Source organism: Ambystoma mexicanum, chromosome 12 (assembly GCF_040938575.1).
Source record: "Ambystoma mexicanum isolate Mex_15411 chromosome 12, UKY_AmexF1_1, whole genome shotgun sequence".
NCBI classification, from domain to species: Eukaryota; Metazoa; Chordata; class Amphibia; order Caudata; family Ambystomatidae; genus Ambystoma; species Ambystoma mexicanum.
In genome coordinates this window covers 716,926,423-716,944,175 of record NC_090936.1, presented here as the reverse complement: position 1 = coordinate 716,944,175, position 17,753 = coordinate 716,926,423, and positions in this window count along the sequence as shown.

Genomic DNA, 17,753 nt, shown 5'->3' with positions numbered 1-17,753 from the left:
AGAAGGATGTACCAGTCTCAATGTCTGTCATATACATATCAGTAGTTGTAGGCACACCCAAAACAGCGAGCCAGGATTTTCCCCACTCTGTACCGTGTCAAGATTCACATCGCCTCAAAGTTCACTGCCATAAGCTCCCATGCCAATAGCAATCCCCTGTAGATCTCTATCATATGACCAACTGAGAACTGCCCCATGGGCCGATCAAATCTGAACCTCCGATAACTTGATTCATTCTTGCGTTCAGGTTGTCTATATTAATACTTCAGGTAAGATGATGACTAAAAGTAATCACTAAGCAGACAAGGTCCTGGCAGACCTGAAGTCTTTGGTCATTAAGTGTAATTCGTAATTCCTTCTGCAGACTCATACACTTCGAAAAAAGCATAACCTTGTATTTCCCTGCATTAGCGGTTAAAACCCTTGCATGCATATAACTACTATATGTATCCACCGAAACCTACAGCAATTTTGGATGTCTGGGGAGTAAGACAGCATAATCTGTGTAATTCAGGGCACGTAGCCTTCTTCCTGCATATTGAGTATCATCAAAGTTTGTGCCAGTCAGTGTCGATGCTAGAGAGTTAATATAGAGATGGAACAAGAGAAGTACAAGTACAAACCCCTGTCTGACACCCTTCTCCATCTCAAATGGCTAACTTAATCTACCTTCCCTCCCATATGATACCTGACCTGCAAATTAGAATGGAGACACTCAATCACCTGAATCAAGGATTTTGGTATACCAACTCAGCAAGGGTCTCCCAGAGCAACTCCCTGTCCATGTGGTAAAAGGCTGAACTCCAGTTCATAAAGGCCACGTAGATGGGACTGCATCATAGAGACATATTTAAACATAATCAGATATGAATAAAGGCACTGGTTCACAGTCCCCACACCTGCCCTATGGGCCAAGTGTGTATCAGTTAAGAGATTGTGATCTTCAACCCACCCTCCTAAACAAACTCCCTACAAAATGTTTAGAGGTACCATCCAATAATGTGAAGGGGTGATAAGAATAGGGTTTAGCCCTGTTGCCCTTTTTGTAAATTGGTATAATAATGCCATTTTCCAACTGTAAGGGATCCGTTTTGTAACTATAATTGCGTTAAATACTTGTGTTAAGAACTGAGCACAAAATAAATCATTTGTCAATCTTTCAAAACCTGGGACTTTAAGTGCTTTGTATCTCGCCATAACAATTATCAAGTCCCTGACAGCTAGAATTGGGAACATCTCTGTGGGCTCAACAATAAACTCCCCGCTTGGCTTCCTCAAAGCTGCCCCAGTGCTGTATAAAGTGTTGAATTGTCAGACCCAGTCTTGTTCCAAGACATGTACTTCTGGGGTTGCAACATGACTGAGGTCCAATCAGCACATATCCCTAGAGATAATTTCCAGAATGCCTTTTTGTCACAAAAGAAAGCTGCCAAACTCAAGCCATCCCATTGTGCTCTTGCCATTTCTGCCCTTCTCTTTTTCAAATCTCGCTTATAATCTTGCCTACTTAACCTAATGTTTGCTGCATTCAGAGAAGGCTCATTATTGGCCGAAAGGAGTAACTTTTTTCTCTCCTTGCCAGGACTTGCCTCAGCCAGGCTTTTTGATCGTTATGGGTTTAGTGGGAAAGAAATCAGCTTATATTTTTCCACAAAAAGTGCCAAAGATCTGACAATCGCTGAGGGTAAAGACTTAGAGTCTAGGCAAGTCATAATGACTTCCTTGTTTGTATCACTGTCTTTGTGGAAGGTTTCAATTTCCTATCTGCTTTCTAGTGGAGAACTCTTCATTGAGATCCCTTCAAGAGAGGTTGGGAATAAGTATCATCCCTTGTGCTCAGCCTCCTCCCTCCCAACGCCCAGTCAAGTGAGAGAGGTAGGTGATCACTATTCTCCTTATTGGGATTGAAAATCCACAATATTTCCCCACCACTTCATGGATAATAGAATATAATGTATGATGCTACAATGCCTACCATTATTGAAGGTGTAGCTACGAGCTGGGTTAGAAGGAACCCTTCCATTGACTACCCTGAAACCAGTCACCCTCAATATTTCCCATAATACAAAAGTATTACTGGACATGACAGGATCTGCTAGACGTGTACTAAGAATAAAAAGTGCCAGTTCCTCTTCATTGTCATAATGGAACTCTTCCCTAGAGCCTAAAATTACACTGTCATGGCCTTTGTGAGAAACATCATTATTTATCATTTATTTTAATGATTTCAATAGGCTCATGATCCCATTGCCCCTTTTATTTTTCTAAAAATGTATCAGCCTGAGTGAGATTACACCTGGGATTTTTATTGACCCAAAGAGGATATTTGCATGCAAGGGATCATCTTGTATTGCTTCCCAACCCAAGGGGCTGAACTGTAGGTAGGTAAATCATCAGAGGCTTGGCCTTTGCTACTTGACCTAACCGTTGGTGTTAAATAAAAGCTGAAACCCTTGTGAATTAATGGGTCCAGGTGCCCAGGTCTCTTGGAACATGATCACCTGGTAGTCATTTATGAACTCCCCCCAGGATTCATCCTGTAGTTTGCTAGCTAAGAATGCAATGTTCCAGGCCTGTATTTTCACTGCAAAGCCTCCAATCTTTCCCCCACTACAGAGTCGTGCACCACATCCCATAGAAGTGTGGGTCTTACCAGCCACAGGCGGCATTTTTGCCTCCACACAATGAGTTTTTTCCCCTGCTTTTTCCACTGCACGTTCTTGGGGTAAAGCACTACATCAGATTCTTGCACCCCTGCAAACACTGAAACCTATTTGTGGTAGGGACACAGAAAGTGCCATCCTCCTGGTCACTGAAATGTAGGGGCGGCAAAGACCTAAAAAGCCCAGACCAAACATGGTCCAAAGCCATTTTGTCATCAATGGGCCCATAAGTAAAGCCCATTGGGAGAAAATGGATATTAGAATGGACTCCTTGATAAAGCGAACCATTCCACAATGTCTCAAGCACCTTATCAGAGATTTTGAGGGTAATGGTTATACAATCGCCCGGTTAGCATTTCTCCCCTTTGCCCACTCAACAAGAACGTCTTGCTATAAGATTTCTCCCCCTCAGCAAAAATACCCTGCACACATTCTTTATGCAGGGAGTGATTTTATTCATAAGGGTAATAGTGTCCTCCTCATCATGGCAGGTTAAGGTCAGCACATTCACCATCACTATAACCAAAGCAGCCACCTGAGGAGACAAATGCAATCTCTCCAAATGCCAGAAATGATGATTGATCTTACCTTGAAGGACTCCTTTGTTCCCTCGAGGGGCCCCACTCTGTCCATCTGACAGGTGCTCCAAACTGCACGGTGCCAAAGCTGAACTTGTGAGGTCTATATATCTCTGACAAATGACCTCTGCTCCCTGTCGCTGGGTTGCAAATGCATCTGGAGTTAAACTCTTTGGGCCCCTCGTTTGCTACTTCCATTCTCCCTGTGGCACCACCCCTTCGGAAATCATCTGCACTGGAACATGGAGATAAATCCCTGCCCACACGACTGGGAATCCTAGTTCCAATAGAGACATCAGTGACAGTAACTCTCCATTATCCTAGAGCTTGCTTTTCATTGGGTTCAGTTTGAGCTTTGTCTATATGTGTGATTTTCTCATGCAATGGAGAGGCCGAATGATTGTTGCCTTCTGCAGTACTTTTGGCGGCCCCTAGAATAGAGTCTAACTTAGATTCTAATCTGTTTAAAGTTTCATGGATATTTAAATCAAGGCTTTCCGTGATAGTTAATAATTTCCATAAAATATTTCCTGGTATGTCTCTCTGGTGTTATGTTATTGGGCCGGGTTGGATTTGGATTGCTAGCTATCGTCAGGGAGGCTGGCTCGCTGCCGGAACAGCTTATGTATGTCTGGGAACAGATAACATTCACTTGCCCATTGTCTGTCAATATAGCTCGTGCCTCCTTGTGCATATTGATCTCTACCTCTTGCTAAATGTCCTCTAAATCATCAGAAATGTATTTGATTATGTCACTATCGGTAATTGGTTGTTTTGCTTTCATGATCATAGCATTCTGCAGGTCGCCCACTGATTTTTTAAAGAGTCTTTCCAAAATGCCTGGCCCATCACCAGGTTGTTGTATGCTCCCTCCACTCCTCCCACCCCCCACTATCTTGGAGGCTGCACATCCTTTGTGTTTCTAGACACTTTTGGCTTCTTTTTAACATTAGACCCTGTGTCACACAACAATTAATCACAAGCCTTACATTTCGCCATATGGTGTACAACGATTGTATCCTCATACACCAAAAATTGAACTAATATCTATATTCAATGTAAAGGTTTCTAGGCTCAATGGCTTGTATAATAGCGAAATACTCAATGTACCATATATGAAATCTTCAATCAGGGTGATAAAGTGCTAGTGTTAAAAGTGATGAAAATATCTAGCAGGTGTAGCAGGTGTACAATAGCATAAGATGAAGCTTGACAGAAGTACAAAGAACATTGCCCTTTATGGATTTAAAAGTTTGGGACACAAAATAGTTCTAAAAGAGTGTAAAAACGTCTCATAAATTGAGTCTAGCTAGTAATCATTGTCTCAATAGTGGGTATAATACAAAATGGTAATTGCAAAATACAATGACCTTAGTGGGTTCCCCGAGCCAAACAAATCTATAACAAGGCACCCGGCTCATGAATCAAATATTAAAAATAAAAACAGGCTAAAGTATGTTAAAACCTGAAATACGAAAACATATAACCAAAGACAAGGGCCTGTAGTACAGATTAGTCCAAGACAGCACAAAGGCAATACAACCCACAGTCACTGCCGTAAATAATGTCAAACGATCCGGCAGTACCCTGCAAACAGGTATTAAAAATTAGATAGGAGCAGCTCAAAGACACCTTAGCCCACAGTTGCTTCCTCAAATCAAAGACACAATGCTGGCAATTTCATAAATTCTCTTAAAGGCTCGTCATTACAGTATGTACCATCAGTGATCCAAGCGCAACATGTCTGGTGCCCCTCCAAATAGTGCATAGAGCCACGCCCAAATTGTATTTAGTCAAAAAGCCAGCACGTGGATACAGCACCCACAGTCATGGGCAATTAGGCAAAGAAATAGGATTCTTCGGAATTTGATCACAAAGCAGACTTGCCTTCCTAATGCCTGCCAGCAATCCTGAGCTCTTTCTCAAAACTTTCTCAAACCAGAACTATATACTGTATTATCGTGATTATATTTGAGAACACAGTATACAACTCGCCAACCAATGGAAGTGACCCCAATGCTAACTACCTGTGGGTTTTACTGCAAAAAGTCATGGTAACTCCAATGGTGACTACCTGGGGACTGCTGATTGCTGCCTGCCCTTCGCTGCCGATACTGTCTCAAAGTGTTTTTAAATTTGCCGGGCTCAACACAGGTCCTGCTCTAGGGTCATCATGAAATGCAGTCGTCCAGAAGACTGTTGGTGACTGCCCTCGCTGCCTGCCATTCACAACCCTCAATACCTTTCCCCCCAAGGGAAGGACTTTAAGTTTAAATTCTTCATTGCACCATTTCATTTAGCTTTTTCGACAACTCACTTTCAAAGAACTTTTCATTCAGGAAAGCGTTATTGTAACTTAAGGAATTAGTTGTGACAGGCGAGTTTACATTAGGGATTTTAGTACTTTGGGTCTTTACTTAATACGTGAAATACACCTTCAATTTGCCTTATTCACACAGAGATGGACATTTGAATCATTTACGTTTGAAGACTTTGCTTTATTCTTTAAATACTGTTTTGGTTACACCTGCTTAATAAAGTATTTTCTTTAAGAAGACCAAAAGTCTGAGACCCATATGTTCTCCATGTGGTCACAATCGTCACAGCACGTAAAATATTCCGTGTGATGTGACATTGCAGCAACAACGTAGGGCACGAGATTGTCCCCAACAAATTATAGCACTACTTTTTTACTCATCTTTACTTAACCAAACTAAGAGAGAGATCAACAAGATATGGCCAATGCTAAATATTGGGGACATCTCCATGCAATAACCCAGGTTTACCATAAAAGGACAACATAATATCAGAGATATCATAGTCCAGACCGTAATGAATAAAAGAGTTGATATTTATGAGGGCCTAAACTTTACGGAATTTTGGACAGACAGATGCCTGTCCGTGCATGCACCATGTGGATCGTGTTTGGTTAGCCAACAAACCAAACAAGTTCACTCCATTGACATTGGCTGGAGGCATCCCTGAATCCAGAATGAGTATGCTAATGGTAATACTCAAAATGCAATTCACATCATCACCTGCCTTAGCAACCTTAAATAGATAGAGATGACTAATATACCTGTGAAGAAAAGAATCAATGACAACAAATCGTTCGTTAGGACTAAGTACACATCAGCACGTATGGTTGAGCATGTCTTACAGCCAAGACACACAGCAGATCATCTATGCTGGACCATTCTGGAAATGTTTAAGAAACCTTAAAGAGGAGGAGACCTAAGTTAATTGCTGTTCTTTAGGGAACAGTCCTTAGTTTTTGTCACGATTCATGTCACACGCTCACCTATAACGGCCCAGAATCATGTTGTCCCCAGGACACGCCCCCGCCCACCGTTCCGTTCATCTCTTTCTCCCTCCTCTCTCCAGGACTCACGTGGATTCCCTAGCGGCTCTAACGCACGGGTGTGCCATGTCTGCAACAGAGCTTCTGTCAGGCTACGGCCGTTTCTACACTGGCAGCTGCCTTGGCGGCTGGGATCGCGAAGGACTAACATCGGCTTCTGCGTCGCGAGGCTATACGGTCGCGTGACGCGCTCGCCCATTCACGTGACCCAGCAGCGCACCATGTGACCCATTCACGTGACCCAGCAGCGCACCACATGACCAGAAGCGCGAGTACTTGAACACAGGTAGCCCGGGTTCTCGTTGCTTCACAGCTGTGCTTTGCATCCTGTTTGGCGTTACGCACCTTTTGGACTACTGGCTACTCACAGAATCGACCTGGCTTGTTCTACTGGACTCTTCTTGGATCAACCCTTTGGCTTTGTTACCCGGATATAACTGGCTTCGATCACGGACTGTTATTTGGATTACCTCACAGATTCTCCTTCTTGCACTTGGCTCTTTGGGCTTCCTGTACCATAGCTCATAGTTGGCTACTACGCTAACAGGCGGAAAGCGGACTACTACTTCCTCTGGAATACACCAGTCCACTTGGGTCCCGGATCCGTCCCTTAGGTTCCTCACCTCTTCCTTGACCACCTTTGGTAAGACCTTTTTGCCTTATTCTTAACACTGTGGTTGCTGTTTGTTGCTTGGTACTTAACCTGCATTTTCTTGCAGCAGCTTGGGGTCCCAGAGGTTCGCGGTCCCGGACTGGAACATCTCCGCCTTTGGCCTCAACGGCTGCACAGAGAGTGACTTTGGGTTCTCTCTGTGCGGCATTTGGGGACGGAGGCCTCTTCTGCCTGCACAACACTCAAGTCTCAACAGTTTTTATGTCTCAAAATGGACACATGTGGTCTAATCAAGACCATCCAACGACATCTACTGGTGATGTGCTAATAATAAAAACTAAAAGTGTTGTTCAAACAGGAAACAAATGCATTTATGTATTCCTTTAAAAAAAAGCTGTACATCATAATATCTGATAGCTCTATTTATTTCTATTGCGTATTTTACTCTGGAGAAGTAAAAATGTGTTAAGGGGGTCGCCCACCGCATGAGCTGAAGTACCGGTTGAAGAAAACATCAAGACCCTGACAGTGACACAAGGGGCATGTGCCACAAGAGCAGTAGCAGCATTGACAGCTTTAGGTCAATGGCTGAAAGGTGGCACATGGTAGAATTAGCACATAGTGGCACAGTTTCTTCCTATACCTTAGACAAGTAGTGTATTGTAGCTTTCATTTTTGGGAATGTAGCCTTTAATTCCCTGACATGTTATTGGCATACATGATTCCCTTTCAGAGAACACACTGCACCACGTCTGTGATCGGCCCACAGCACACTGCATGGCACCACATTTGCCACCCCTGCTATACACAAAAGTTCACTGAAGGTACGTGATGCATGATGCCACATTCCCGTGAGCCCAACATAGAAAGCACACAGTACAGGTACACGCATTCCCACAACCAAGCACTTGACATCACATTTTCAGGTTACACAACAGCAGAATGGAAGTTGAAGAATAGTCACAGACAAGCATTTACCCTCCGGCACAATGCAAGCACACACACACACACAGTTCATCACGTTACATTCTCCATTCTGACAAACGTGCACCCTTTGTTTGTTATCTTTATGGGAATACCTAATGTGGGATACGGGACAATGTGTTACCATTTTCTAGGCCTCAGTTGGAGGGATGCATTTTGTCCTGCCCTGCACACAGGCTAAGAGCTCAAGGGCAAGTGGGGAGGGACGGGAGATAGTGCCAGCTCTTTATTGCAAGAGAAGCATTTCTCAAGGGACACATTCCTGGTCCCAGTCAACACGTGCTGACTCAATTATCAGAATTATGTTAAGCCATTAAAGAAATTAGGGTCCAGGAGCAGTGCTCTGCAGTGCATCAATCACGTTTTTTTTTCTAACAGGCCATTCATTGCAGGGAGGTTGTCAAGACACAATTTACCCAGACTAGCGACATGTAACAAGACAGGGAGTTACACAGTGAGCAGGTATAGATAGTGAGAATGAGAAATGAATAGAGGAGATGTGTGCCATGTTTGTTCGTCACCCACTGGTCCACTGCAGAGGTACGTGATGGCCCCAATTGTCTGAGGTAGCATGGCCCAATTAAAAATAAGCCCTTTATCAAACTATTCTCACGAGTTGGGTTTGGTGCATTCTTTGGGAAGATCAAGGGGGTTGTGAATATCTTGGGTGGGTGGTATTTTTTTGTGTAACAAAATAGTAATGACCAATAGTATTCTAGTAATGTATTGAACTTTGTAGGTGCCTGAGGACGCCCAGCCAATCACAATGTTATGGTGATGATTGTGTTACATTTTTATTGTGATATTTTAATGTTGTGATGATGGCTATAAAATGTTAAGCCTGCAAGGGCTGTGTTGAAGTTGGCTTGTTTTGTTCTGCTTCCCGGCTGTGATGTACAAATACATTTTTGTCTTGACTGCATTTCTTAACTGCATGTTGTGCACTCCTTTTTGAGTTTCTGTGGATTGATATTTCCCCTGGTTTTTGGACACGAGTTGGGAGTGCCCCTGTCTTTACACATGACATGAGAAAGTAACTATTAAATCCTGTTGGATAATCTGAGCTTTTTTATTTGAGGCGGGCATGGACAGAGTTAACATGCACATTTGTATGCGTGCCTTAGATAGCAATCACAGAGATGCTGTCCCGACATGAGCTGCACACGTCTTTATGCTCCTCTGCATACAAATGGTATACTGAACGTTGATAACTAACTTCATCACAGGAGGTGCACATGACGTATGTGCGTATTATGATGCGTATGCGCCATAAGTACTGCATACATATTGAAACAAGTACCCATGACACAGCAGTAGTAAGCCGGCCCAGATGGAGACATGACACTGGGAGTCATTCTTTATTAGATAGGTAAGCAACAACAAAAAAAGGAAACCCCAATTAGGCTGTGGTCAATGTGCCTCCACATGATACCTATGTTCTCAGCAGTACAGCATGTAAATCTAAACAGAGAAAAGACAGGTGAAAATAAAGACGTCCATCTGTATTTGATGGCAGGATGAACATTGAGTTATGATGCACAAGTTATGTTGAAAAGCTGTTCCAGTTTGTGCTCCGAAAGCCTATAATGATATTATTATTCTTGCATCATTTGATGAAGAACAAAAACGAACATGAGTCAAAATGATTGTGTCCCCTCTTTAGATAGGTGTTGAACAACCCGTGAAACATGGAGTAAAGCAAGGCCTCATGACCTACAAAGAATGTTGAGTGATGTATGGTCCTGATTAATTCAATAGTGCCTTTGTGAGTCATAGAAGCCAGTCGACTGAAAAAAATGGATATCCTTTACGGTGTGAGATAGTAATTAAATCGTGATTTATCTAACCAAGTAATAGTTGGCATATACTGGAACATCTGCATACCAGTTGAAGGTAAAATAAAATGGTAAAATACCCAGTTGAATGTAGTTTTATCAGTAGCCTTCAGTTTTGGGTCAAACAGGGGTAGAACAAGATTACATAAACAACAGAGAGTATCCCTACTTTATGAGTACTGCACCATAACAACTTTAGTGATGGTACAAGCAGGGAATCTAAGCTCTGCAAATTTATAGTGATAGGGCAGTCTCTTTACTCCCCCATTTATATTGGCGGCACCCCACCACTACCTATAGTTAGCAGATGACCAGGGTGACAGTGTAGTTTTACTGGAGTGTGTGAGAAACCAGAAGGAGTCCAACACACTAGTTCTCAGGGATCTGTCATCCAGGTGGCCAGGTTACGGCCATCGCTTTTGGATCCAGTTCCTTGGGGTGGACCATTGTGGGGGGATCATCTAGGAGAGAGGTCTTCGGGGAGTGGAAGTGGGACACTGGATGGTGAGATGCAGTATCCCCTTTTCTATAACACCATTTCCCCATCCTACAAGGTAGGATACGTAGGAACGTTACTCCCCACCCCCTTTTACAACACAAACACTTTCTTGTGGACAGCCCACTATGATATAAAACGGACTAACACCCGAGCCGTACACCTGATGTCTCCCAATGCAATGGTCAGGCAAGGTCAGGCAATTACTGATCATAACACACACCTGATTTTCATTACACTTCCCCACATGGATAAAAAGCAAAGCACAAGAGCACACGCTGAGTGGGGCAAAGCACACAAGGAAACAGCAATTCCAAGATGGCAGTTTAACGAGAGGAGAAAGACGGCAAAATAGAATGGGGTCGCAAGGAGGGAAGTTCCCTTGATCTTTTTGACAAGTAACCATTACTTTCACAAAACATTGATAACAGAAAGCATAAGACCAGGAAACCTGGCTGAAGAATCCTGCACTGTGTGTCTGAGGTACCCAGTGCCCTCCCGTGTCAGTAATCAGGGCAGGTGGAATGTCCAGCCACCTTGGTACTGTCCTTGGCTCCAAGAACAAAACCGGTTCAGTGAAAACAACACAGCCCGTGAGTTGGGGAGACCGATACAAGACTGGTCTGTGTTGAAACCAAGGTTGCAAGCAGCAACATTGTATGGCGCGGGAACGAACATTGTTCAAACGCATGTGATAAGAGACGCACATGAAGTTTAACTGCTGATGAGTGATTGAACTTTAAAGCAAGCTACAATACCTTTAACGGAGTGGTCCGCCACCACGTGAGTGCTCAATCAAAGGTCTCTGTAAGGTATCCAGCTGAGAAGTAATAACAGTAAAGTTGACCCGAACCTGGCGATGCGAGATCAATTGAAAGAGAATTAATAAATGTGAACCAATGCCTTCTTAATAATACACGCCCATGGTATTGAGATCACTGGACTCTTTTTCAAAATGGGTAATCATAGCCAAGAATAACATTTATTTTTTTTTTTTTGCCTGGGGGTCACTTAAACATTCTCCAAATATTCCTTTCTTCCTCCATTTATGACTTTCTTACACAATTATCATTATAGCTCTTTACCTCTGTTTCCAGGTTGGCTTTCTGATTTTGCCCTCGACTGCTTTCAACAAACGTTACTTCATCTAGGCACCTGGTCAGCGTTCTAATAAACTTAAAACATGAATAAATAATAAATAAAAAAACACATACAAAAATAGTTATCATGTTTCACGTTCCTCAGGGATTGTTCACTTTTACTTTTTCATTTTACCAAACGAGTCGTTCTGGCTTTGAGCACAGTCGCTGTGGACATAACGGAGTATTCCAAGTAGACCTATGAGAAAGTGACCTGTGTTTGCTAAAGATGAGTCCGCTCGTGGAATGTCCAGTTTAAAAGTCACCCATTCATATCTTACACCTAAATGAAGACACTTGTGCAGGCAGATATGCAAGAGCGGTCATTCAAATGGTATCCCTGCATATGGCTCCTTGATGTCTTATCGGATAGCCTATGTTGCGTAGTAATACGTGGATCTATGCATGCGCGGCCCATAACGAGGCTTGCGCATGCGTGTTTGAAATAAAGACGGTCCCGGCCGGCAGTTCGCGCCGGAGACCAGAGCAGCAACACGTCTCCGGCGTTTCTCTTCGCACGCGCTGTGTGTGTGAGGGCGCACGCCTACAGGTGTGGCCTTCCATTGCCCCACACCATCACACTGGCGACGAGGACGGCGCGGGAGCAGTCCTCCGCTCCGGTGGCATCCAGAGAGGAGAACGCTGCTCCGTGTCGGCACGGGCTCACACGTGCGGCCGGTGGCCATTTTGGATCGAGCACAGCACGCAGTGGTTGTGGCCCGTGAGGGTGCTTGTGCGCCACCTGCAATCCACACCGAGTTCAGTGAATTTTTGGACCCTCCACAGCCTGTGCTGCCGCAAGGTTGTGGCATCCTGCCAAGACAACTGAAGAAAATTAAAGAAATAGAAAAGAGTGGTGACAGGGAAGATATTGCACCAAGGGTGTTCCGGGGCACGGTCTTGGAAGCAGTTCAACGTACTCCTGTAAGTACCACGTGAGGAAATGGGAGAAGAAGATGAACAGGATGGTGCTCCTGCCCCCATCCCTCGCAGGGTGAGCAGTACACTGGCCCCCATGCCCGAATTTGATACCACGGGCCCACCTTCCAAATTGGGGCCTAAATGGCTTCTGTGGGTGAAGAGGTTGGAGATGTTCTTCACAGCCTCGGGGATCACGGAGGACGAAGAACGAATTGCAATCATGGTGTACTCGGCAGGGGCCGAGGTGCACAAGATATATGACTCTCTGAACATTCCGGTGGCGACGTATGCGGCAGTGAAGCTGGCGCTCCGAGATAATTTTCTGCCAATGGCGAATGTGGACTTTGATAGATTCGTCATGAGTGCGGAAAGACAGCGAGAGGAAGAGTCACTGGATCAGTTCTGTGCGTGACTCAGAGTTCTAGCAAGCTCCTGTAGATGGGGAAATGAAGAGGAGATGGTTTGGAACCAGTTGTTGCAGGGCTGCAGCTCTGGTAAACTGAGAAGGCAGGTATTGAGGGAACCTGGCTTGACCCTACAACAGATTCTGGACACAGGAAGGGCCTATGAGCTGGCTGACGCGAGGGGTGCGAAAATGGATGTAGCCACGCATGGGAGGAACAAAGGTGAGGCTTTTGCAATTGGCCGCAATAACCCAGGAAAGTCAAGGTGGACGTCTAGAGGAGGTGATAACCCGGGGGGGACGTGCAACGCCCCCTCGTGCCAATATTGCGGGTATGACCTGCCACATGCGGGTGACTGTCCAGCAAAATCGAGGACTTGTGGCCGGTGTAGCACCCCAGGACATTATGCTAGAATGTGCAGGGCTTCAGCACCTGTCGCAGCGTCGCGAGGGCCCGAAAGGGTTGCGAGAGGCGGCGCTCGGAGAGTGAGGGGTGTATCATCCATTGAACAAGGCGTACAGGACCTGAACATCGCCGAGGAGGAGGAGGAAGAGGAAATCTTCTTCATCTCGAGCATAGCCGAAGGCCCAGGCAGGAGAAGACAACCCAGGTGCACAGTGAACATTGGGGAGACACCGACTCCGGTCTTGATAGACACTGGGGCGTCCGTCTGTGTGCTGGCGACGGAACACTACAATGCACTCCCTGGTCCGCCAGGCCTAGCAGAGTCCACAGCATGGATATATGCTTTCAGAGGACACACACCGCTTCCCATCCAAGGAGTATATGTTGCTCCAGTCGCTCACGGACAAAATAGAATAAGGGCAAGATTCTTTGTCACAGATGTGAGCCCACATTCCCTTCTGAGTTGTGTTGCGGCTGAGGCATTGGACCTAGTACACTTCTCATTTGTAGTCTATCACACCGACTTGGACAATGTGTTGAGTCGTTTCGAAACGATATTCCGAGGAATAGGGAAACTGAAGGCTGACCCGATACGCCTCCACATCGATGGGTCTGTGAGACCAACGGCTCTGAAGCACCGCCGCATCCCTTTCCATCTAAGGACACAGGTGGAACACGAGCTGCAATCCCTGATAGACAAGGACATAATAGACAAGGTAGAGGGCCCCACCCCGTGGGTCTCCCCGATCGTGGTAGCCCCAAAGCCCAAACAACCGGGGGCGGTATGCATCTGCGTGGACATGAGGCTTCCTAACCTAGCGATCAAAAGAGAGCGCCACATAACACCCACCCTGAACGACATCATTGGGGAGCTTCAAGGGGTGAAAGTTTTCTCAAAACTGGATCTGAGGTCAGGGTACCATCAGTTAGAGCTCCACCCCGAGTCAAGATACATCACGACGTTTACGACGCACGAGGGGTTATACCAATATAAAAGGCTCAGTTTTGGTATCTCTTCCGCGGCAGAGGTCTTCCAAAACACCATCAGGGGAGCCCTGTCCGGACTCATAGGAATGATAAACATGTTGGACGACACTCTGGTCTTTGCCCGTTCCGAAGCTGAACACCTAAAGCGCCTTGAAAACACACTGGGGAGGTTGCGGGACCTAGGGCTGACACTGCACAAAGAGAAGTGTGAGTTCTTGAGGGACAGGCTGGAATTTTTCGGGTTCATCTTCCATGCAGGGGGCATATCACCTGATCCCGAGAAAGTGAAAGATATCCGGGAAGCGACCCTGCCAACAACACCTTCCGAAGTCAGAAGCTTCCTGGGTATGGTGACGTATTGTGGTCGTTTCATCCGCGATCTAGCCTCCCTATCGGAGCCCCTGAGAGCGCTAACAAGAAACGACATGGCCTGGAACTGGGGGGAGAAAGAGCAGAGGGCTTTCAACAACATCAAAAGTGCCCTATCGGAACAAGAAACGATGGCATACTTCAATCCGGATCGAGAGTCTGAAATTGTCGTAAATGCCAGCCCCGTAGGACTGGGGGCTGTCCTCATGCAGGCTGACAGTCAAGGAACCATGAGGCCCATTGCATATGCCAGCAAAGCACTTACAGAGACGGAGAGACGGTACTCTCAGATCGAGAGGGAAGCTCTAGCCATTTTATGGGGGTGCAAGCACTTCCGGATATATATCCTGGGAAAACCGGTTGTGGTGGTAACTGACCATAAGCCTCTCATCCTGATCCTGTCCGGAACGTCATCCAAACCACCGCCTAGAATAGAGAAATGAATGTTGTCGTTAATGGAGTACAGGGCCAAACTGCTGTATCGACCAGGCCCTGACAACCCGGCTGACTACCGTCCCGCCATCCAGGAGCGGGGAGGCCAAAAGACACAGTGGAAGTGACGGAGGGCATTGAAGCGATACATCTCGTGGTCGAATGGGCGCTGCCCGTTGCCCTATCCCGCCAGGAGATCACCAAAGACTCCTACAGGGACGAGACATTCGCAAGGATCAAGGTGGCCATGGCCGATGGAGAATGGAGTGAGGTACTCCAGGACAACTCACAAAGGAACGCAGGGGCTCAGAAAGACCTGCAGGCCCTCTGGAAAGTGCGCCATGAGCTCTCGGTAGCCGAGGATGGCCTCCTGTTAAGGGGTCACCAGATTGTCATCCCGAGAACACTGATTGACAAGGTTCTGCAGCTCGCACACAACAGGCACCAAGGGATGGCCAAGATGAAAGAAAGACTAAGACTCAAGGTCTGGTTCCCCGACCTGGAAAGCAGAGTGGAGGAGTTTGTGAGAAGGTGCATTCCCTGCCAAGCAGCCCACCCGGTGGAGAGGGCCCCGCCGATGCAAACCATGGAGAGAAGTGACCAGCCATGGGGGACGGTCCATGATTTTGGATCCACTGGCCGAGGGCTCTACTTTCTAGTGGTGACAGACCAATGGTCTCGCTATCCAGAGGTTGAACTGGTGGAGTCGACGGCGAGTGACCACACCATCATGGCGCTGGAGAAAATGTTCGCCATGCATGATTTTCCAGTGGAGCTCTGCTCAGACAATGGGGCGCCGTTTCGGGGGCAACGTTTTGCTCAGTACTGTGAGGAGAGGGGAATACGCCATAGGAAAGTCACACCACTCTGGCCGAGGGCAAATGGCGAGGTAGAACGCTTCATGCGAACGCTACACAAAGTGTTCCGCATATCAGCAGATGGAGGCGCAGACCTCCGACGCAACTTAGTGGACTTCCTTCGTGAGTATCGCTCGACCCCCCCATCAGTCAACCGGGGTCCCCCCTGCCGAAGCGCTCTTCAAGCGTGTACCGAGAGGGCTCCTGCCCGAAATGGAAGGCCGCCAGCCGGGAGAGATTGAAAAAGATCAAGTGCGAACGGAGAGGGCAGTGAGGAATGTAAAGGAAACGATCTGGAGGAAGCTCTTGGAGAGGCCGATTGCGGTGGGGGATACCGTATTGGTGCGAAACCGAAGAGCAGAGGGAAAGCTATCGTTAACCTACAAAACCCAGCCCTTGCAAGTGACACATGTGAAGGGCTCGATAGTCACAGCAGCCAACACACGTGGAACTGTCACTCGGAATGTCTCGTTTTTCAAGCGAAACTGATGAAGTCAACCCTCCGGCACCTGAGCCGAGCGATGAACCGCCCCTGAGACCTGATGGACTGGCCGAGAGTCAAGGGACACCAGAGATGCCTCTGGCCGAGGCACGCAGGTACCCGAGCCGGGCGGGGCGCAAGCCGCCACAGACGTTCCAAGACTTTATCCTGGACCCTGCCTAGGCATCTAGGTCGTATTGGAACATTTTTGGTTGAAGAACATGTTGTTAAGTTATACTGTTGATCACTGTTCGTTGTTTGGGGGAAAAGGAGGGATGTTGCGTAGTAATACGCGGTTCTACGCATGCACGGCCCATAACGAGGCTCGCGCATGCGTGTTTGAAATAAAGACGGTCCCGGCCGGCAGTTCGCGCCGGAGACCAGAGCAGCAACACGTCTCCGGCGTTTCTCTTCGCGCGCGCTGCGTGTGTGAGGGCGCAGGCCTACAGGTGTGGCCTGCCATTGCCCCACACCATCACAGCCTGCATCACAACTTGGCCGGGCACTGCCATTCAATGAGAGCACGCACTTAGAAGAGGCGTCGGTCGGAAAAAATGGCAGCAGATCATCTGCTTCTTAAATACCCAGAATGCTACAGATGAACAAACACGCGAGAGGAGGCAACAATACTTCACGGGCCGACAGATTTCAAAACATTCCCACTGTTCGTAATCTCGCTGCAGATACTAGGAATGGCTACACGATTATCTATATTTTTAATTAAGATATTTCTTTGTTGCTGCTCATATGTCGCCTCGATTGCAGCCAAGATTCAACTTGTCATTTTCGGTGGTGTTTCAAATAAACAGTTTGAACCCGATTACTGAATATGCCAAAGAAAACAAGTAGAACAGTAGCCGTCTTCAATATTTAAGTACCGTTTGCTTTTCCCATATTTAGAAAAACATGACCAGCTTGAACATCTATTTAACTGTAGGTTAAAGAGGTTGTACAGCCACCTGCCCCCCAATCCTTAACATGTGTAAAAACTCTGCCGCAAATAAAGCTATTATTACCCAATTCCGACATTACATAGATGCGTTATTCATTTGGGATGTGTAAAACGCACAGCAGCTGATGGGACCTCAGTAGCACCAACGAACAGTACAAAGAACGTATAATAAGAAAAAGACATGCAAAATTAGTGCCAGAAGTAGTCCAGTATGTTAGTGCACCTGCTGCACCTATTTGCACTAAACGTGTAAATAACAGGTTGTAGTGTTGACTG